A 22885-nucleotide genomic window follows, 5' to 3' on the forward strand; every position below is an offset into this window, starting at 1 on the left:
CTGTCTAGAGACGTCAGGTGTAACAAGGATAGGAGCGGATGTAAAACGATTCTTGAGGAGATCAAAAGCTCCCTGGGCGGAAACGGACCACTTAAAGCACGTCTTGACAGAAGTAAGGGCTGTGAGAGGAGCTGCCACCTGACCGAAATTACGGATGAAACGACGATAGAAGTTCGCGAAGCCGAGAAAGCGCTGCAGCTCGACGCGTGACTTAGGGACGGGCCAATCAATGACAGCTTGGACCTTAGCGGGATCCATCTTAATGCCTTCAGCGGAAATAACAGAACCGAGAAATGTGACGGAGGAGGCATGAAAAGTGCACTTCTCAGCCTTCACAAAAAGACAATTCTCTAAAAGGCGCTGGAGGACACGTCGAACGTGCTGAACATGAATCTGGAGTGACGGTGAAAAAATCAGGATATCGTCAAGGTAAACGAAAACAAAGATGTTCAGCATGTCTCTCAGGACATCATTGACTAATGCCTGAAAGACAGCTGGAGCGTTAGCGAGGCCGAAAGGAAGAACCCGGTATTCAAAGTGCCCTAACGGAGTGTTAAACGCCGTCTTCCACTCGTCCCCCTCCCTGATGCGCACGAGATGGTAAGCGTTACGAAGGTCCAACTTAGTGAAAAACCTGGCTCCCTGCAGGATCTCGAAGGCTGAAGACATAAGAGGAAGCGGATAACGATTCTTCACTGTTATGTCATTCAGCCCTCGATAATCTATGCAGGGGCGCAGAGACCCGTCCTTCTTCTTGACAAAAAAAAACCCCGCTCCGGCGGGAGAGGAGGAGGGGACTATGGTACCGGCGTCAAGAGCTACAGACAAATAATCTTCGAGAGCCTTACGTTCGGGAGCCGACAGAGAGTATAGTCTACCCCGGGGGGGGGTGGTTCCCGGAAGGAGATCAATACTACAATCATACGACCGGTGTGGAGGAAGAGAGGTGGCCCTGGACCGACTGAACACCGTGCGCAGATCGTGATATTCCTCCGGCACCCCTGTCAAATCACCAGGCTCCTCCTGTGAAGAAGAGACAGAGGAAACAGGAGGGATAGCAGACATTAAACATTTCACATGACAAGAGACGTTCCAGGAGAGGATAGAATTACTAGACCAATTAATGGAAGGATTATGACAAACTAGCCAGGGATGGCCCAAAACAACAGGTGTAAAAGGTGAACGAAAAATTAAAAAAGAAATGGTTTCACTATGATTACCAGAAACAGTGAGGGTTAAAGGTAGCGTCTCACGCTGAATCCTGGGGAGAGGACTACCATCCAGGGCGAACAAGGCCGTGGGCTCCTTTAACTGTCTGAGAGGAATGTCATGTTCCCGAGCCCAGGTCTCGTCCATAAAACAGCCCTCCGCCCCAGAGTCTATTAAGGCACTGCAGGAAGCTGACGAACCGGTCCAGCGTAGATGGACCGACAAGGTAGTGCAGGATCTTGAAGGAGAGACAGGAGTAGTAGCGCTCACCAGTAGCCCTCCGCTTACTGACGAGCTCTGGCCTTTTACTGGACATGAAGTGACAAAATGACCAGCGGAACCGCAATAGAGACAGAGGCGGTTGGTGATTCTCCGTTCCCTCTCCTTAGTCGAGATGCGGATACCTCCCAGCTGCATGGGCTCAGCACCCGAGCCGGCAGAGGAAGATGGTAGTGATGCGGAGAGGGAGGCGACGGAGAGCGCGAGCTCCTTTCCACGAGCTCGGTGACGAAGATCAACCCGTCGCTCAATGCGAATAGCGAGTTCAATCAAGGAATCCACGCTGGAAGGAACCTCCCGGGAGAGAATCTCATCCTTTACCTCTGCGCGGAGACCCTCCAGAAGACGAGCGAGCAAGGCCGGCTCGTTCCAGCCACTGGAGACAGCAAGAGTGCGAAACTCAATAGAGTAGTCTGTTATGGATCGATTGCCTTGACATAGGGAAGACAGGGCCCTGGAAGCCTCCTCCCCAAAAACAGATCGATCAAAAACCCGTATCATCTCCTCCTTAAAGTCCTGATACTGGTTAGTACACTCAGCCCTTGCCTCCCAGATTGCCGTGCCCCACTCACGAGCCCGTCCAATAAGGAGAGATATGACGTAGGCGACACGAGCAGTGCTCCTGGAGTAAGTGTTGGGCTGGAGAGAAAACACAATATCACACTGGGTGAGGAACGAGCGGCATTCAGTGGGCTCCCCAGAGTAACACGGCGGGTTATTGATTCTGGGCTCCGGAGATTCGAAAGCCCTGGAAGTGGCCGGTGGATCGAGGCGGAGATGGTGAACCTGTTCTGTGAGGTTGGAGACTTGGGTGGCCAGGGTCTCAACGGCATGTCGAGCAGCAGACACTTCCTGCTCGTGTCTGCCTAGCATCGCTCCCTGGATCCCGACGGCTGAGTGGAGAGGATCCGAAGTCGCTGGGTCCATTCTTGGTCGGATTCTTCTGTTATGGTGAGTGAATGAGGACCCAAAAGCGAACTAACTTAAACAGAGCTTCTTTAATAACCAAACATAGGTAGGCTCAGATAGACCGGCAGATTCCGACAGGACAGGACAAGGTTACAGCAAACATGACGATAGTCTGGCTCAGGCATGAAACACAACAAACAAGAATCCGACAAGGACAGGAACAGAAACAGAGAGAGATATAGGGACCTAATCAGAGGGAAAAAGGGAACAGGTGGGAAACGGGGTGAATGGGTAGTTAGAGGAGACAAGGAACAGCTGGGGGAAAGCGGGGGAGAAAAGGTAACCTAACAACGACCAGCAGAGGGAGACAGGGTGAAGGGAAAGGACAGAGACAAGACACAACATGACAGTACATGACAGTACCCCCCCACTCACCGAGCGCCTCCTGGCGCACTCGAGGAGGAAACCTGGCGGCAACGGAGGAAATCCTCGATCAGCGCACGGTCCAGCACGTCCCGAGAGGGAACCCAACTCCTCTCCTCAGGACCGTACCCCTCCCAATCTACGAGGTACTGGTGACCACGGCCCCGAGGACGCATGTCCAAAATTCTACGGACCCTGTAGATGGGTGCGCCCTCGACAAGGATGGGGGGGGGGGGGGAAGACGAGCGGGGGCGCGAAGGACGGGCTTGATGCAGGAGACATGGAAGACCGGGTGGACGCGACGAAGGTATCGCGGAAGAAGAAGTCGAACTGCGACAGGATTAATGACCCGAGAAATACGGAACGGACCAATGAACCGCGGGGTCAACTTGCGAGAAGCCGTCTTAAGGGGAAGGTTCTGAGTGGAGAGCCAAACTCTCTGACCGCGACAATATCTAGGACTCTTAGTTCTACGCTTATTAGCAGCCCTCACAGTCTGCGTCCTATAACGGCAAAGTGCAGACCTGACCCTCTTCCAGGTGCGCTCGCAACGTTGGACAAAAGCCTGAGCGGAGGGGACGCTGGACTCGGCGAACTGAGATGAGAACAGCGGAGGCTGGTACCCGAGGCTACTCTGAAAAGGAGATAGCCCGGTCGCAGACGAAGGAAGCGAGTTGTGGGCGTATTCTGCCCAGGGGAGCTGTTCTGACCAAGACGCAGGGTTACGAAAAGAAAGACTGCGTAAGATGCGACCAATAGTCTGATTGGCCCGTTCTGCTTGACCGTTAGACTGGGGGTGAAAGCCGGAAGAGAGACTGACGGAAGCCCCAATCAAACGGCAAAACTCCCTCCAAAATTGAGACGTGAATTGCGGACCTCTGTCCGAAACGACGTCTGACGGAAGGCCATGAATTCTGAAAACATTCTCGATGATGATTTGTGCCGTCTCTTTAGCAGAAGGAAGCTTAGCAAGGGGAATGAAATGAGCCGCCTTAGAGAACCTATCGACAACCGTAAGAATAACAGTCTTCCCCGCTGACGAAGGCAGTCCGGTGACAAAATCTAAGGCGATGTGAGACCACGGTCGAGAGGGAATAGGAAGCGGCCTGAGACGGCCGGCAGGAGGAGAGTTACCGGACTTAGTCTGCGCGCAGACCGAACAAGCAGCCACGAAACGACGCGTGTCATGCTCCCGGGTGGGCCACCAAAAACGCTGGCGAATGGAAGCAAGCGTACCCCGAACGCCAGGGTGGCCGGCTAACTTGGCAGAGTGAGCCCACTGAAGAACGGCCAGACGAGTAGGAACGGGAACGAAAAGAAGGTTCCTAGGACAAGCGCGCGGCGACGGAGTGTGAGTGAGCGCTTGTTTTACCTGCCTCTCAATTCCCCAGACAGTCAACCCGACAACACGCCCCTCAGGGAGAATCCCCTCGGGGTCAGTGGAGGCTACTGAAGAACTGAAGAGACGAGACAAAGCATCAGGCTTGGTGTTCTTAGAGCCCGGACGATAAGAAATCACGAACTCGAAACGAGCGAAAAACAGCGCCCAACGCGCCTGACGCGCATTAAGTCGTTTGGCAGAACGGATGTACTCAAGGTTCCTATGGTCAGTCCAAACGACAAAAGGAACGGTCGCCCCCTCCAACCACTGTCGCCATTCGCCTAGGGCTAACCGGATGGCGAGCAGTTCGCGGTTACCCACATCATAGTTACGTTCCGACGGCGACAGGCGATGAGAAAAATACGCGCATGGGTGGACCTTGTCGTCAGAGAGGGAGCGCTGAGAAAGGATGGCTCCCACGCCCACCTCTGACGCGTCAACCTCGACAACGAACTGTCTAGAGACGTCAGGTGTAACAAGGATAGGAGCGGATGTAAAACGATTCTTGAGGAGATCAAAAGCTCCCTGGGCGGAAACGGACCACTTAAAGCACGTCTTGACAGAAGTAAGGGCTGTGAGAGGAGCTGCCACCTGACCGAAATTACGGATGAAACGACGATAGAAGTTCGCGAAGCCGAGAAAGCGCTGCAGCTCGACGCGTGACTTAGGGACGGGCCAATCAATGACAGCTTGGACCTTAGCGGGATCCATCTTAATGCCTTCAGCGGAAATAACAGAACCGAGAAATGTGACGGAGGAGGCATGAAAAGTGCACTTCTCAGCCTTCACAAAAAGACAATTCTCTAAAAGGCGCTGGAGGACACGTCGAACGTGCTGAACATGAATCTGGAGTGACGGTGAAAAAATCAGGATATCGTCAAGGTAAACGAAAACAAAGATGTTCAGCATGTCTCTCAGGACATCATTGACTAATGCCTGAAAGACAGCTGGAGCGTTAGCGAGGCCGAAAGGAAGAACCCGGTATTCAAAGTGCCCTAACGGAGTGTTAAACGCCGTCTTCCACTCGTCCCCCTCCCTGATGCGCACGAGATGGTAAGCGTTACGAAGGTCCAACTTAGTGAAAAACCTGGCTCCCTGCAGGATCTCGAAGGCTGAAGACATAAGAGGAAGCGGATAACGATTCTTCACTGTTATGTCATTCAGCCCTCGATAATCTATGCAGGGGCGCAGAGACCCGTCCTTCTTCTTGACAAAAAAAAACCCCGCTCCGGCGGGAGAGGAGGAGGGGACTATGGTACCGGCGTCAAGAGCTACAGACAAATAATCTTCGAGAGCCTTACGTTCGGGAGCCGACAGAGAGTATAGTCTACCCCGGGGGGGGGTGGTTCCCGGAAGGAGATCAATACTACAATCATACGACCGGTGTGGAGGAAGAGAGGTGGCCCTGGACCGACTGAACACCGTGCGCAGATCGTGATATTCCTCCGGCACCCCTGTCAGATCACCAGGCTCCTCCTGTGAAGAAGAGACAGAGGAAACAGGAGGGATAGCAGACATTAAACATTTCACATGACAAGAGACGTTCCAGGAGAGGATAGAATTACTAGACCAATTAATGGAAGGATTATGACAAACTAGCCAGGGATGGCCCAAAACAACAGGTGTAAAAGGTGAACGAAAAATTAAAAAAGAAATGGTTTCACTATGATTACCAGAAACAGTGAGGGTTAAAGGTAGCGTCTCACGCTGAATCCTGGGGAGAGGACTACCATCCAGGGCGAACAAGGCCGTGGGCTCCTTTAACTGTCTGAGAGGAATGTCATGTTCCCGAGCCCAGGTCTCGTCCATAAAACAGCCCTCCGCCCCAGAGTCTATTAAGGCACTGCAGGAAGCTGACGAACCGGTCCAGCGTAGATGGACCGACAAGGTAGTGCAGGATCTTGAAGGAGAGACAGGAGTAGTAGCGCTCACCAGTAGCCCTCCGCTTACTGACGAGCTCTGGCCTTTTACTGGACATGAAGTGACAAAATGACCAGCGGAACCGCAATAGAGACAGAGGCGGTTGGTGATTCTCCGTTCCCTCTCCTTAGTCGAGATGCGGATACCTCCCAGCTGCATGGGCTCAGCACCCGAGCCGGCAGAGGAAGATGGTAGTGATGCGGAGAGGGAGGCGACGGAGAGCGCGAGCTCCTTTCCACGAGCTCGGTGACGAAGATCAACCCGTCGCTCAATGCGAATAGCGAGTTCAATCAAGGAATCCACGCTGGAAGGAACCTCCCGGGAGAGAATCTCATCCTTTACCTCTGCGCGGAAACCCTCCAGAAGACGAGCGAGCAAGGCCGGCTCGTTCCAGCCACTGGAGACAGCAAGAGTGCGAAACTCAATAGAGTAGTCTGTTATGGATCGATTGCCTTGACATAGGGAAGACAGGGCCCTGGAAGCCTCCTCCCCAAAAACAGATCGATCAAAAACCCGTATCATCTCCTCCTTAAAGTCCTGATACTGGTTAGTACACTCAGCCCTTGCCTCCCAGATTGCCGTGCCCCACTCACGAGCCCGTCCAATAAGGAGAGATATGACGTAGGCGACACGAGCAGTGCTCCTGGAGTAAGTGTTGGGCTGGAGAGAAAACACAATATCACACTGGGTGAGGAACGAGCGGCATTCAGTGGGCTCCCCAGAGTAACACGGCGGGTTATTGATTCTGGGCTCCGGAGATTCGAAAGCCCTGGAAGTGGCCGGTGGATCGAGGCGGAGATGGTGAACCTGTTCTGTGAGGTTGGAGACTTGGGTGGCCAGGGTCTCAACGGCATGTCGAGCAGCAGACACTTCCTGCTCGTGTCTGCCTAGCATCGCTCCCTGGATCCCGACGGCTGAGTGGAGAGGATCCGAAGTCGCTGGGTCCATTCTTGGTCGGATTCTTCTGTTATGGTGAGTGAATGAGGACCCAAAAGCGAACTAACTTAAACAGAGCTTCTTTAATAACCAAACATAGGTAGGCTCAGATAGACCGGCAGATTCCGACAGGACAGGACAAGGTTACAGCAAACATGACGATAGTCTGGCTCAGGCATGAAACACAACAAACAAGAATCCGACAAGGACAGGAACAGAAACAGAGAGAGATATAGGGACCTAATCAGAGGGAAAAAGGGAACAGGTGGGAAACGGGGTGAATGGGTAGTTAGAGGAGACAAGGAACAGCTGGGGGAAAGCGGGGGAGAAAAGGTAACCTAACAACGACCAGCAGAGGGAGACAGGGTGAAGGGAAAGGACAGAGACAAGACACAACATGACAGTACATGACAGCCTGTTAATTTATCATCGAATCACAGCCTACTTCGCCAAACGAGTGATGATTTAACAAAAGCGTATTCGCATCAGGGTATATGCAGCAGTTTGGGCCGCCTGGCTCGAAGCAAACTGTGTGAAGACCATTCCTTCCTAAATAAGACCGTAATGAATTTGCCAGAATTGTACATAATTACGACAGAACATTGAAGATTAGGCTGACAATACTATAGTGCCTATAAGAACATCCAATAGTCAAACGTATATGAAATACAAATCGCATAGAGAGAAATAGCCCTATAAATACGACATTAACTACAACCTAAAACTTCTTACCTGGGAAAATTGAAGACTCATGTTAAAAGGAGCCACCAGCTTTCATATGTTCTCATGTTCTGAGCAAGAAACTTAAACAATATATTTTTTACATGGCACATATTGCACTTTTACTTTCTTCTCCAACACTGTGTTTTTGCATTATTTAAACCAAATTGAACATGTTTCATTATTTATTTGAGACTAAATAGATTGTATTTATGTATTATATTAAGTTAAAATTAAAGTGTTCATTCAGTATTGTTGTATTTGCCATTATTACAAAAACATATGTAAAAAATAATATAAAAAAATGCCAGATTAATCGCTATCTGCTTTTTTTGGTCTTCCCAATAATCGGTATCGGTATTTGCGTTGACAAATCATAAATCGGTCAACCTCTACTATGTAGGGAATAGGGTGCCATTTGGGATGCTGACCTCTGGAGATTAAAGGAGTGTCTGATTCCCTAACTGCTGCTGCCTGAGCCTGGCTGTTCAGTCATCTCTCTGTTTAAAGCCATGGAGCCTAGCCCTGGAGCCTAGCCCTGGAGCCTAGCCATGGAGCCTAGCCATGGAGCCTAGCCCTGGAGCCTAGCCATGGAGCCTAGCCATGGAGCCTAGCCCTGGAGCCTAGCCATGGAGCCTAGCCATGGAGCCTAGCCATGGAGCCTAGCCATTGAGCCTAGCTCTGGAGCCTAGCCATGGAGCCTAGCCATGGAGCCTAGCCATGGAGCCTAGCCATTGAGCCTAGCTCTGGAGCCTAGCCATGGAGCCTAGCCATTGAGCCTAGCCATGGAGCCTAGCCATTGAGCCTAGCCATGGAGCCTAGCCATGGAGCCTAGCCATGGAGCCTAGCCATTGAGCCTAGCTCTGGAGCCTAGCACTGGAGCCTAGCCATGGAGCCTAGCTCTGGAGCCTAGCCACGAAGCCTATTTTATTTATTTTTTATTTCACCTTTATTTAACAAGGTAGGCTAGTTGAGAACAAGTTCTCATTTACAACTGCGACCTGTCCAAGATAAAGCAAAGCAGTTTGACACATACAACAACACAGAGTTACACATGGAATAAAACAAACATAGAGTCAATAATACAGTAGAAAAAGACTATATACAGTGTGTGCATATGATGTAAGAAAAGGGAGGTAACGCAATAAATAGGCCATGGTGGCGAAGTAATTTCAATATAGCAATTAAACACTGGAATGGTAGATGTGCAGCCTAGCCCTGGAGCCTCCCCTGAGAGCATGGTGATACAGTCAGAAGTGAGTAGGCATGATAGTAGTGAATGATGTTGGGTTTGTCTCTCAATATCTGAACCTCACTAAAGTACTTGTAGACTACTGTATTGCTCAATTGCTGTATAAAGAATGTATTGATTGTATGTGAGATTCTGTACTGTAAAATTTGCCTGTTGATAAGCTATTCTTCTCAACTAATGAGTTGCTCTGGATCTTGAATCACAAGCTATGAATTAAGTATTGTCTGTCCCACACATGACTATGCAGCTACAGTACTCCCTCTCTCTCTCACACACACACACACACGTCAGTTTAACATAACCATAATATGACGTGAGTGATTGATTAGAAACAAAGCTATGGAGTTACTGTCAAAAATAATGTCTGTTGACAGAAATGGCTGTCTGTCATACTGGGGCTGCTATACCGCAAACGAACAAGCTCGAGACAAATATATCCACTAGCATTACCAGAATAAAAATGTTATGACGACAATGCACGATATAAATTCGCTCTAGTAACAGTCAGCTGTTACAAAGTAATAACCACATAAGTAAGTAATTGGTGTGTTACAATGTGTAACCACCGCGCCTGTGTTGCTTTACGAAGCTGCGTAGCTAGCCTAGCGTTGCTACAGCAGATTTACGATTGCGCGTACACGCACATTGATTGCACACACGGGCTATACTAGAGTGCCTCTTTGCATTTAGCTATTGGTTAGCATAAAGATAATCAACCTACTAAGGCTATGGGGAAACTGCGTTCTAAAATATCATCTCGATGCATCTAGTTATGGGACGACCTTGGCAGCGATGATACATTGCGTCAGTCCTTTTAAAATGTAGCTAATGTGGCCTACTGCATTCGTGCATGTTGACGTCAGCCAATGTTAACTAGCTAGCTATCAGTATCCGTTTGCATAGCTGCGGTGTTCATACCTTGACCGCTCCGATCCTTGATCCGAAAGGAGCCGGGCGTGGTTACAAATAATCCTCTATGTTTGAGTGGAATTCCACAGCGGGCACGTTATGCATGCAACGTTGATTCTGCAGCTGAGGTTTACATACAGACATGTGAATTCAGCAGTGACATAATGAGTTTGATTTAATCGTCTCTATTCTACTTCTCTCTCCCTGTCACCTCAGCATCTCTCTCTCTCTCTATCGCTGCAGATCCCAGACGTGACTAACGGTATCAGCCAGCCTGACTGCGCGCTCGTTCACGATCGTATCCCCCTCGCAACAAGCTCGCTATGTAAACGCATTCGTGATTTAAAGCGCTAGTGCAAGTGTAATTATGTTTCATGAACATGGCCGCGCCCAATATTCCATAGGAAGTTCCCGGACTTTAGTTACTGTTACTAGGTCTTGCAAACCTCATATTACAATGTCACCTCCTCTATTCTATTCTGGTGTATTTTCATGTAATTGTTTTCATCAATGAAGATCCAGATAAAACAGCGTTGTAGATTTTGGTGCAACATGCCAATATCATGTGTGCTTTGGTATTGTCTCTCTACCACAATTTTAAGAGTTATTGCATTAACAACCACTATTCACTGAACATTTGCTGACAGCTAAGAAATATATATTTTTAGGGGTAAATACTTCAAAGGAGCTTGATAAGAATGTTCAAAACTGCTCATATAGTTTTTGGAGCCAATCCCAAACAACTACATCTACCTCAAATTCTTGCCACTTGATTATTGCTGACCTGTTATATGAGCATGTGCTATTTTCTCACAGTGCTTACACCTATCTATTTGTGCATACATTTTCAGAAGTGAAAGACATCCCAAGGATCCCGGATTTCACTAATCGATTACGTATCCATGCACAAGACAGTACAGTATACAACTCTGTTGTATTTCCTTTTAGCTACGTCAAAGCATAATTTGAGAGGAGTCGTTTCGTGTGTAACAGTTAGCTCGATCTAGCTATGATCGCCAATGGAAATCAAACGGTCTGAACGCCAACTAGTAGCTAATGTGTAGCTAACGTGGCTAGCCTACCGTGCGTTCATGTTGCTCTCGCCAGTCCTGGCAGTATTCTGTCCAGTAGATTCCCACCGCCCTCTCGTCACTACAGGATGCCCAAGCGCTTCGGGGCGCTAGTTCTTGTCGGACTGTCTCTGGCGTGCTTAGCTTCCTGGGTGCTGGAGAGCTATGACACCCCCAAGGCAGTGTCAGGCTGTCTACACCGAATTGGGCGATAAATGTCTATATTTGTACATGGCCAATCAGTTGACTGGAGTAGATTCTAGAATGAGGTAAAGAAACCACAGACCTACAGATATGTGCATTCTTTGTGAATTTCACCTCAAAGCTGAGCAGGCAGTTACTTCACTGCTTAATGCCCCTCCACTGGTATTGAATTACAAACACTATTATCTACAATACAACATTCATGTCTAGCTTTCTACCAACGCAGGGGTGGTAGAACAGTTCACACAGGCAGCCCAATTCATATTGTTTTCTTTACTAATTGGTCTTTTGACCAATCAGATCAGCTCTGAACAAGATATGATGTGAAAAGATCTAAAGTGATTGGTCAAGACCCCCTCAGGTAACTACTCCTTGATCTGTGCTGATGTTTCCATCACCCCTGGACCCAAGCGGCCATTCAACTTATTTGGCATTCTCAACCTGGTAGAGGATGCCCACAACCAGCCCAACACTAGCCTGGTCCCAGATCTGTTTGGCATGACAACAACCATAGAAGTTGGCTGTAAAGATCTGGGACCAGGTTAGCTCAACACATCTGAATAATATTTCTACTCCACTCTAATCTATTCCTACTCCATGTCATTAACTTAAACATAAAACAGTCATTACGCAGGGGTGGGCAACTCCAGTCCTTGAGGTCCTGATTGATGTCACACTTTTATCTCCTTCCCTAGCAAACAAAGCTGATTAATGAAATTGCATTCTAAACTGAAGATCATGACTGGGTGTTATTGGAGTCAGGTATGTTAGCTGGGGCTGGGGAAAAATTGTGACACCAATCAGGCCCTCGAGGACTGGAGTTGCCTACCCCTGCGTACAGCCTATTTGCATAATAACTACAGTATGTCTTTATATAACTCCATACATGACAGTACCAGATTTTGTGCATCCCAAATGGCACCCAGTTTGATTGTTTCCCTCTCTCGTTCTCTGTGGGCCCTGGTGCACTAAATAGGAAATATGGTGCAGCTGTGCATCATCCCTCTGCTGGGAAGATTGGCGTCACTAGGGCCTCCTGGGTATTGGTGTGTCACTGGGCGATGTCCCAGGGATGTGTATTCTCTAGAAACCAAACGGAAGCACACTGAACAAAACGGGGAGGGTTCTTTATTCCGTTTCCAAATGTTGTGCAATGGGTTGCTATGGTGTGCTCTAATGAATACACCCCCCTGTTTGTGTTTCTACTAGATCGCCAACTGCTTCTATTCCTGTGGCCTCATGGTAGATGTAGTCTGTGTGTTTGTGTTTCAGTGACACTCTGATCCAGAGAGACTTACAGTTAGTGAGTCATTTAGCAGACACTCTGATCCAGAGAGATTTACAGTTAGTGAGTCATTTAGCAGACACTCTGATCCAGAGAGACTTACAGTTAGTGAGTCATTTAGTAGACACTCTGACCCAGAGAGACTTACAGTTAGTGAGTCATTTAGCAGACACTGATCCAGAGAGACTTACAGTTAGTGAGTCATTTAGCAGACACTGATCCAGAGAGACTTACAGTTAGTGAGTCATTTAGCAGACACTCTGATCCAGAGAGACTTACAGTTAGTGAGTCATTTAGCAGACACTCTGATCCAGAGAGACTTACAGTTAGTGAGTCATTTAGCAGACACTCTGATCCAGAGAGATTTACAGTTAGTGAGTCATTTAGCAGACACTCTGATCCAGAGAGACTTACAGTAGTGAGTCATTTAGCAGACACTCTGATCCAGAGAGACTTACAGTTAGTGAGTCATTTAGCAGACACTGATCCAGAGAGACTTACAGTTAGTGAGTCATTTAGCAGACACTCTGATCCAGAGAGACTTACAGTTAGTGAGTCATTTAGCAGACACTCTGATCCAGAGAGACTTACAGTTAGTGAGTCATTTAGCAGACACTCTGATCCAGAGAGATTTACAGTTAGTGAGTCATTTAGCAGACACTCTGATCCAGAGAGACTTACAGTTAGTGAGTCATTTAGCAGACACTCTGATCCAGAGAGACTTACAGTTAGTGAGTCATTTAGCAGACACTCTGATCCAGAGACTTACAGTTAGTGAGTCATATAGCAGACACTCTGACCCAGAGAGACTTGCAGTTAGTGAGTCATTTAGCAGACACTCTGACCCAGAGAGACTTACAGTTAGTGAGTCATTTAGCAGACACTCTGATCCAGGGAGACTTACAGTTAGTGAGTCATTTAGCAGACACTCTGATCCAGAGAGACTTACAGTTAGTGAGTCATTTAGCAGACACTGATCCAGAGAGACTTACAGTTAGTGAGTCATTTAGCAGACACTCTGATCCAGAGAGACTTACAGTTAGTGAGTCATTTAGCAGACACTCTGATACAGAGAGACTTACAGTTAGTGAGTCATTTAGCAGACACTCTGATCCAGAGAGACTTACAGTTAGTGAGTCATTTAGCAGACACTGATCCAGAGAGACTTACAGTTAGTGAGTCATTTAGCAGACACTCTGATCCAGAGAGACTTACAGTTAGTGAGTCATTTAGCAGACACAGATCCAGAGAGACTTACAGTTAGTGAGTCATTTAGCAGACACTCTGATCCAGAGAGACTTACAGTTAGTGAGTCATTTAGCAGACACTCTGATCCAGAGAGACTTACAGTTAGTGAGTCATTTAGCAGACACACTGATCCAGAGAGACTTACAGTTAGTGAGTCATTTAGCAGACACTGATCCAGAGAGACTTACAGTTAGTGAGTCATTTAGCAGACACTCTGATCCAGAGAGACTTACAGTTAGTGCATTCATCTTATGACAGCTAGGTGAGACAACCACATCACAGTCATAGTAAGTACATTTCCCTCAACAAAGTATTTATCAGTAAAGTCAGTGTTAGTAGGAAAAGACAAGTGCCTTTCTTTGTTCGTTTATTTATCTCCTCAGGAACATGTCAAGGGAGATCTGTTGTCTCCACCAATTGGTTTTCCTCTCTTGCTATTCCCCTTACCTCAGACCCCATTCACGTAGTTAGATCCCTTTACACAGCCAGAATAAATACGTTTAAATACATACATGCTTTTGTATACTAAAAAATGACATTGTTTTATGTTGGAGTTTCACCTCCCACATAGTCTATCCCCTCCATGTTTGTTAGCTAAGTCCCACAGGTTAGGGTAGTATTATGATGTCATATCCTGTCTCTCTCCAGGCAAGTCCCACCTGGCCATCGTCCAGCGGGTCAACAACGAGGGTGAGGGTGACCCCTTTTATGAGGTCATGGGCATCGTGACCCTGGAGGACGTTATAGAGGAGATCATCAAGTCAGAGATACTGGACGAGACTGACCTCTACAGTACGTACACACACACACACACGCACGCACACACACACACACACACAGCTGATAACCTCTCTCTAAGTGTCTCCTCCACACCTGATAACAACTCTGTCTCCTCTACAGCTGATTACCTCTCTAAGTGTTGTCTCCCTCTACAGCTGATAACCTCTCTAAGTGTTGTGTCTCCCTCTACAGCTGATAACCTCTCTAAGTGTTGTCTTCCTCTACAGCTGATAACCGCTCTAAGTGTTGTCTCCCTCTACAGCTGATAACCTCTCTAAGTGTTGTGTCTCCCTCTACAGCTGATAACCTCTCTAAGTGTTGTGTCTCGCTCTACAGCTGATAACCTCTCTAAGTGTTGTCTTCCTCTACAGCTGATAACCGCTCTAAGTGTTGTCTTCCTCTACAGCTGATAACCTCTCTAAGTGTTGTGTCTCCCTCTACAGCTGATAACCTCTCTAAGTGTTGTGTCTCGCTCTACAGCTGATAACCTCTCTAAGTGTTGTGTCTCCCTCTACAGCTGATAACCTCTCTAAGTGTTGTCTTCCTCTACAGCTGATAACCGCTCTAAGTGTTGTCTTCCTCTACAGCTGATAACCTCTCTAAGTGTTGTCTTCCTCTACAGCTGATAACCTCTCTAAGTGTCTTCCTCTACAGCTGATAACCGCTCTAAGTGTTGTCTTCCTCTACAGCTGATAACCTCTCTAAGTGTTGTCTCCCTCTACAGCTGATAACCTCTCTAAGTGTCTTCCTCTACAGCTGATAACCTCTCTAAGTGTTGTCTTCCTCTACAGCTGATAACCTCTAAGTGTTGTCTCCCTCTACAGCTGATAACCTCTCTAAGTGTTGTCTCCCTCTACAGCTGATAACCTCTCTAAGTGTCTTCCTCTACAGCTGATAACCTCTCTAAGTGTTGTCTTCCTCTACAGCTGATAACCTCTAAGTGTTGTCTCCCTCTACAGCTGATAACCTCTCTAAGTGTTGTCTCCCTCTACAGCTGATAACCTCTCTAAGTGTCTTCCTCTACAGCTGTTATCTCTCTAAGTGTTGTGTCTCCCTCTACAGCTGATAACCTCTCTGTGTTGTCTTCCTCTACAGCTGATAACCTCTCTAAGTGTTGTCTCCCTCTACAGCTGATAACCTCTCTACGTGTTGTCTTCCTCTACAGCTGATAACCTCTCTAAGTGTTGTCTTCCTCTACAGCTGATAACCTCTCTAAGTGTCTCCCTCTACAGCTGATAACCGCTCTAAGCGTCGTGTTTCTCACCATGAGAGGAAGCAGCAGGACTTCTCCATCTTTAAGCTGTCGGAGAACGAGATGAAGGTGAAGATCTCTCCCCAGCTCCTCCTCGCCACGCACCGCTTCCTCTCCACAGGTAGGCCCACTGTGATGTCACTTCCTGTCCAATGTGAGGTCACTTCCTGAGTGTTAAATAATGAAATATATCATCTCTGTGGAAGTAAGTTGTTCTCAATTTGAGGCCTGGTAAAAAACAACCCATTGAATAATAAAGAAGTGTTTACCAGTTATTACAAATTACCTTTTTCTTATTACTTTTTCACTGACTCTCTCATGTCTTCCTCTCTATTCCTCTTTCATCTGTCCCCTTTTACTACCCTCTCCTCCTACCTCTTCTATCCCTCTTTCATCTCTCCCCTTTTACTACCCTCTCCTCCTACCTCTTCTATCCCTCTTCCTCCTACCTCTTCTCTCCCCTTTACTGCCCTCTCCTCCTACCTCTTCTATCCCTCTTTCATCTCTCCCTTTTACTGCCCTCTCCTCCTACCTCTTCTATCCCTCTTTCATCTCTCCCTTTTACTGCCCTCTCCTCCTACCTCTTCTATCCCTCTTTCATCTTTCCCCTTTACTGCCCTCTCCTCCTACCTCTTCTATCCCTCTTTCATCTTTCCCCTTTTACTACCCTCTCCTCCTACCTCTTCTATCCCTCTTTCATCTCTCCCTTTTACTGCCCTCTCCTCCTACCTCTTCTATCCCTCTTTCATCTTTCCCCTTTTACTGCCCTCTCCTCCTACCTCTTCTATCCCTCTTTCATCTCTCCCTTTACTACCTCTCCTCCTACCTCTTCTCATTCCTCACTCTCTCTCTTTCTCTCTTTCTCTCTTTCCCTCCCTCCCTCCCTCCTCACCTCCTGTAGAGGTGGAGCCCTTCAAGCCAGCCCACCTATCAGAGAAGATCTTACTGCGTCTCATTAAACACCCCAGTGTGGTCCAGGAGCTGAGCTACGATGACAAGAACAAACTGGCCCCACAGCACTTCCTGTTTCAGAGAAACAAACCTGTTGACTACTTCATCCTGTTACTACAGGTATAAACGCCCGCAATAATTGTCCCTTAGCGATAAATCAAATTGATTTGATGTATGTTATTGATAGGAGAGTAGAGAACCGACAGGACAGTGAGGAGATACGTGTGTCAAAGCAGAGGATTCGATCCCACACAGAGAGACACCGAGTGGGACAAAACATTAGGAACACCTTGCTAATATTGAGTTACACCTCCTTTTGCCATCAGAACAGCCTCAATTCATCGAGGCATGAAAGAGGTGTGGAAAGCGTTCCACAGGGATGCTGGTCCATGTTGACTCCAGTGCTTCCCACAGTTGGCTGGACGTCCTTTTGGTGGTGGAACATTCTTGAAACACACCGGAACTGTTGAGTGTGAAAAACCCAGCAGCGTTGCAGTTCTTGACTTACTCAAACCGGTGCGCCTGGCTTTACTACCCGTTCAAAGGCACTTAAATATTCTGTCTTGTCCATTCACCCTCTGAACGGCACACATTCACAGTCCATGTCTCAATTGTCTCAAAGCTTAAAAATCCTTCTTTAACCCGTCTCCTCCCCTTCATCTACACTGATTGAAGTGGATTAACAAGTGGCATCAATAAGGGATTATAGCTTTAACCTGGATTCACCTGGTCAGTCTGTGTCATGGAAAGAGGTGTTCCTAATGTTTTGTATACTCAGTATATCATGTGCTGCAGGTGGAGGTGCTGACTGCTACAACAACCCTGGTTTTATATATAGCTTGGAATATCTAGAATATGGCTTAGACACAAATCAGGGGAACTTGACCATTTCTCTGTCCTGTGTGTTCAGGGTCGTGTGGAGGTGGAGTTTGGTAAAGAGGCTCTGAGGTTTGAGAACGGAGCGTTCGCCTACTACGGGGTGCCTGCCATCATGCCCACAGGTAACTGACTGGCTCACTCACTCACTCACTCACTCACTCACTCACTCACAAACATTAACACGTGAATATTGAGAAACAGCCTGTGCACATTACAAGCTCAAAGAAAGCAAAACGTTTCATGAGAAACATAACAGATTACACATACATTATCTGGACTGTCCCATTGCATAGACCAGAGAGGGGTAGAACACTATCTCATCCCTGTCTGACTCATTACCATCCTGTTCGATTCAGTCCACAGATCCCCCTCCCGTAGCAGTGGTCTGGACCGGTCTGACTCTATGCTGTATGGGGGCAGTCTGGGCCAACTCAACGGAGGGGGGAGCGTCTACCTGCCTGACTACTCTGTTAGGCAGCTCACACACCTGCAGGTCATTAAGGTAGGCCTACCTAGACTACGGTACAGTACAGCCCCGCCCACCTCACGTTACCTGGAAACACCTGCTCCAACACCATTTGGGAGACCTTTACTTGGCTCATTGCGCTCTAGCGACTCCATGTGGCGGGCCGGGCGCCTGCAGGCTGACTACGGCCGTCAGTTGAACGGTGTTTCCTCCGACACATTGGCGCGACTGGCTTCCGGGTTAAGTGGGCGAGCGTTAAGGAACACGGTTTGGCGGGTCATGTTTTGGAGGACACATGACTTGACCTTCGCCTCTACCGAGCCCGTTGGGGAGTTGCAGTGATGAGACAAGATCGTAATTGAATTTGGGAGAGAAAGGAGGTCAAATAAAATAAATTAATATAAAGGTCCCAAATAGCACCCTATTCTTTTATACAGTGCACTACTTTATACATAGTCCTATGGCCCTTGGTCAAAAGTAGTGCACTTCATAGGAAAAAGTGTGTAATTTGTGATGCAACCTAGTAGCTTAGTCAGAGCTGTGGTACAGTACAGCCTCTAACTCCGACCTATGACTATTTATGACCTACGACCTTTCTTTGACCTTCGACTTCTAAACCCCAGATCACCCGTAGCCACTACCAGAACGCCCTGACAGCCACTCTGATGGACAGCTCCCCCCAGACCCCCGACACAGACGCCCGGCCCACAGACGGGAACACTCCCGACCTCCCTGTCCCGGAGCAGAGTGGAGACCACCTCCTCCCCCAGAGAGACCCGGCCCAGCTCGGCCAGAACCAGAGGACAGCAGTCCTCCGTCCCACACAGCACCTCTCTGCTCAACGAGAAGAACCGTATCGTCCGTAAGTCAACCATACTGGAGGAGGGAGGTGGAGAGAGAATAGACTTACTCTCCTACAGGCAGTAAATCAGACGGTCAGAACAGCCCCAGTGACTGTGTGTATCATAACTGTCCTGTCTCTCCCTACAGGCAGTAAATCAGACGGTCAGAACAGCCCCAGTGACTGTGTGTATCATAACTGTCCTGTCTCTCCCTACAGGCAGTAAATCAGACGGTCAGAACAGCCCCAGTGACTGTGTGTATCATAACTGTCCTGTCTCTCCCTACAGGCAGTAAATCAGACGGTCAGAACAGCCCCAGTGACTGTGTGTATCATAACTGTCCTGTCTCTCCCTACAGGCAGTAAATCAGACGGTCAGAACAGCCCCAGTGACTGTGTGTATCATAACTGTCCTGTCTCTCCCTACAGGCAGTAAATCAGACGGTCAGAACAGCCCCAGTGACTGTGTGTATCATAACTGTCCTGTCTCTCCCTACAGGCAGTAAATCAGACGGTCAGAACAGCCCCAGTGACTGTGTGTATCATAACTGTCCTGTCTCTCCCTACAGGCAGTAAATCAGACGGTCAGAACAGCCCCAGTGACTGTGTGTATCATAACTGTCCTGTCTCTCCCTACAGACAGTAAATCAGACGGTCAGAACAGCCCCAGTGACTGTGTGTATCATAACTGTCCTGTCTCTCCCTACAGGCAGTAAATCAGACGGTCAGAACAGCCCCAGTGACTGTGTGTATCATAACTGTCCTGTCTCTCCATACAGGCAGTAAATCAGACGGTCAGAACAGCCCCACACTCCGTGTTCCTCAGGATGGATGACATCTCGTACATCAGAGAGGAGCACTCAGAGAGGGACGACACCAACGGTAAGAGAATACAGGGAGGAACAAAGGAGTGGGATGGAAGACTGGAGAATAAAGGAGGATGTTGGTGATGAGGGAAGACATTTAACACAGAAACAACATCCACAGTTTACTATGGAGATTGATAACTCTCTCTCTCTCTCTCTCTCTCAGATACAGCCTCTGTTGCTATAGAAACGGACGCCCCCTCCTCTTTCATCAGTACTCTGTCTCTGAGTGGATCAGAGGACACACTGGGCAAAAAACTACTGCTCAAACTCAGTGAGTCACACACACAACATACACAACATACAGTACACACGCACACAAGCATGCATACACACAAATACACACACACCTTTACTCTCTTGCATTCTAACACCTGTGTGACAATCCAATTGCCCACACACACATACAACCATTTAAATCTCAACCCAGCCACTGTGAAGACACAAACCCAACAACCCCACGCCGTGAGTCCCCTCCACCGGTCACTTTGTCATGTTAGGATACGTCCCAAATGGCACTTCATTCCCATGGGTCCTGGTCAAAAGTAGTGCACTAAATAGGGAGTAGAGTGCCATTTGGGATGCAACCTTAGTAACAGTCTAAATCCTGAGCCTTTCTCTTTCCCTGCACCTCTGCTCCATGAACAGCTGTGTCCTAGCAACCAGTCATTCATTGTCCCTGCCAAGAGTATTTTCTCTGGAGGCCCCCCTAACGGAAACCCTGGCCCCTCCCAGTGTGTGTGTGCCACTCTGGCCCATCACTCTGACACTCCACAAAATCTCCCTCTCTCCCTCTCCCCCTCTCTCTATCTACCACTCTCCCTCTCTCTCCCCCTCTCTCTCTCTCTCTCCCTCTCCCTCCTCCCTCTCCCTCCTCTCTCTCTCCCTCTCCCCCCTCTCTCTCTCCCTCTCACTCCTCTCTCTCTCTCCCTCCCTCTCTCTCTCTCCCTCTCCCCCTCTCTCTCTCTCTCTCCCCCTCTCCCTCTCCCCCTCTCTCTCTCCCTCTCTCTCTCTCTAACACTCTCCCTCTCACTCTCTCTAACACTCACATAGGAGAGCCAACTAGTGTGTTCCTCTCTTCTCTCTTGACTGGCCCATTGCTGAATGAGCTATGGAGAATGAATGTTAAGTGAGCCTCCCAAGTGGCACCCCATTCCCAAAGCTCTGTGGGTCCTGTTCAAAAGTAGTGCACTTAACAGGGAACAGTGTGCCAGTTGGGATGTAGACTGAGTGTTTCTCTGCTCAGAATCACAGAGCTACTTTAACTAAATGACTGTCCTAAACACACACACACACCCCCCCTCCCCACGTGGTCCCTCCCTGAGCCAAAGAGCAGCAGAATGGTCACTCTCATTTCAGTAAAAGGCTGAAACTGGACCAAAATCACAACACATTGCAGGAAATAAGCAATAAAAGCCCGGTCAGAAGTAGTGACCTAAATGCCATTTACAAAGTAGTTGTTATGACATTGTCATTGTCCATTTCATTGATTCACATTGAGTTTTTTCAATTTAATATCTATATGTGTCAATATATATATATATATATTTGTAAATGTATATATGTTTTTCAATGAAATGCACATTTTATTCTCCTCAGGTCACAAGAAGAGGAAAAAGTCTCGGGAAGGAGACAAGACACCTGAGGAGACATCAGAGCAGCCGCTGGTCAAGACCTAGCAGTGTGTGTGTGTTGTGTGTGTGTGTGTGTGTATATGGACTAACTCACACAATCATCAACAGCCTATTTCCTTCCTCTTTTTGATCGTTTGTCAGACGTTTCTGCAACGTTTGTCAGACGTTCCAGTCACTAGTTGACCACTCTCAGATGTCCCCACCAACAGACATTCTAAAGGGAAACAGAAGGAGATAACAGCACATAGAAAAGATAGACCTCATCTCCCCCTAACACCCCCCACAGTCTCTGATCTTAGACCGAACCAAATGGGAGGAACTCACTGAACCAGCGGGACGGAAGCTACCATGTCATCATGAACCTGGGTTTTTTTTTTTTTCTTCTTGAATGTTTCATGTCGAAGTGGCTAATGGATTTGAAGACAAAGGATGTCAGGAGAAGAGAGGAGGTTTTTGGTTTAAGCCACTGTCACAATTTAATTTTCCCCCTCCTTACAAAATAATTGAATTGGCCCTGTTGGAGCTGTGACAAGGAAACCAAAGACTATGTAGATATCATCAGTGCACAGAAGAATATTCACCATGCGCCATTATAAAGAGCTCATCCATTCCTTCTTCAGGTGGTTTTATGGATGCTGTATCACTTGTGTTATTTGATAGTGAATGTTTATTACTATTCTCTTCTGTCCTCGTTCCTCTCTACTGTCTAACGGGGGAATCCTAACGTTCACTTGAGTGGATTTTCATGCATTGATATCAATGGGAGACTAAAGTGAAAATTCTATTTAGGATTCACCCAGAAGTTGACTTGTCAGAATGGGCTCATGCTATAGTGGTGTAAGGGGTTTAAAAGGACTCGAGACGGTTTGGGGTTTGAATGCCTTACTAAAGAGAAAGTCTTCAATCTGCATGTTTTAGGTACTGGCTGAGCACCATGTAGACCTCTATCTCTCAGCCCGACTGTAATCACAACTTCCTCAAACGGTGGGTATGAGAACTGACCAGTCACAAGAACGGACCAGTCTCTTCCAAATGATGTATATGAGCAATACTGAAACTCTTCTACACAGTTGTGAACGGGACACATCCAAAAGACGCTACTAATGTAGGATATGCCATTAGGAAACATCTTGTTGTAGAGAATACATTTCTTATTTGATCTGACAAGCTGTACCATAAGACCCATGTTTTTCTCTCTCTGGGTTAAGACCACGTGTCTCTGCTCTGACTGGGTTTGTGCCGATTCAGGTTTGTGCCACTGCACCACAGTGGGGGGAGAAAGATGGGGGAGGAGAGAAAGGGGAGGACGAAGGGGAGAGGGGTAGAGGGAGGAGGGATGGGAGGGAGGCATAGAAGATGGGGGGTTAGAGGAGAGAGAGAGAGAGGAGGGAGGGAGGAGAGAGGGAGGAGAGGAGAGGCATAGAGGACGGGGGGCTAGAGGGAGAGAGAGGAGGGAGGGAGGAGAGGCATA

At 47.9% G+C, this 22885-nt stretch overlaps 1 protein-coding gene and 1 pseudogene across 1 annotated transcript in view; one reads left to right on the forward strand and one right to left on the reverse strand.

Moving 5' to 3' along the window:
• The window catches only part of LOC139384106 (tau-tubulin kinase 2-like), a 44655-nt gene extending 34473 nt beyond the window's left edge, over positions 1-10182 (reverse strand). The window contains exon 1 of the mRNA XM_071128751.1: positions 9948-10182. The gene's annotated coding sequence lies outside the window, so the exon portion shown is untranslated. The remainder of the gene's footprint in view (positions 1-9947) is intronic.
• Positions 10183-11097: 915 nt separating this feature from the next.
• LOC139383627 (metal transporter CNNM1-like) lies at positions 11098-21473 on the forward strand (annotated as a pseudogene).
• Positions 21474-22885: the final 1412 nt, after the last annotated feature.

Source organism: Oncorhynchus clarkii, chromosome 25 (genome assembly GCF_045791955.1).
Source record: "Oncorhynchus clarkii lewisi isolate Uvic-CL-2024 chromosome 25, UVic_Ocla_1.0, whole genome shotgun sequence".
NCBI lineage: Eukaryota > Metazoa > Chordata > Actinopteri > Salmoniformes > Salmonidae > Oncorhynchus > Oncorhynchus clarkii.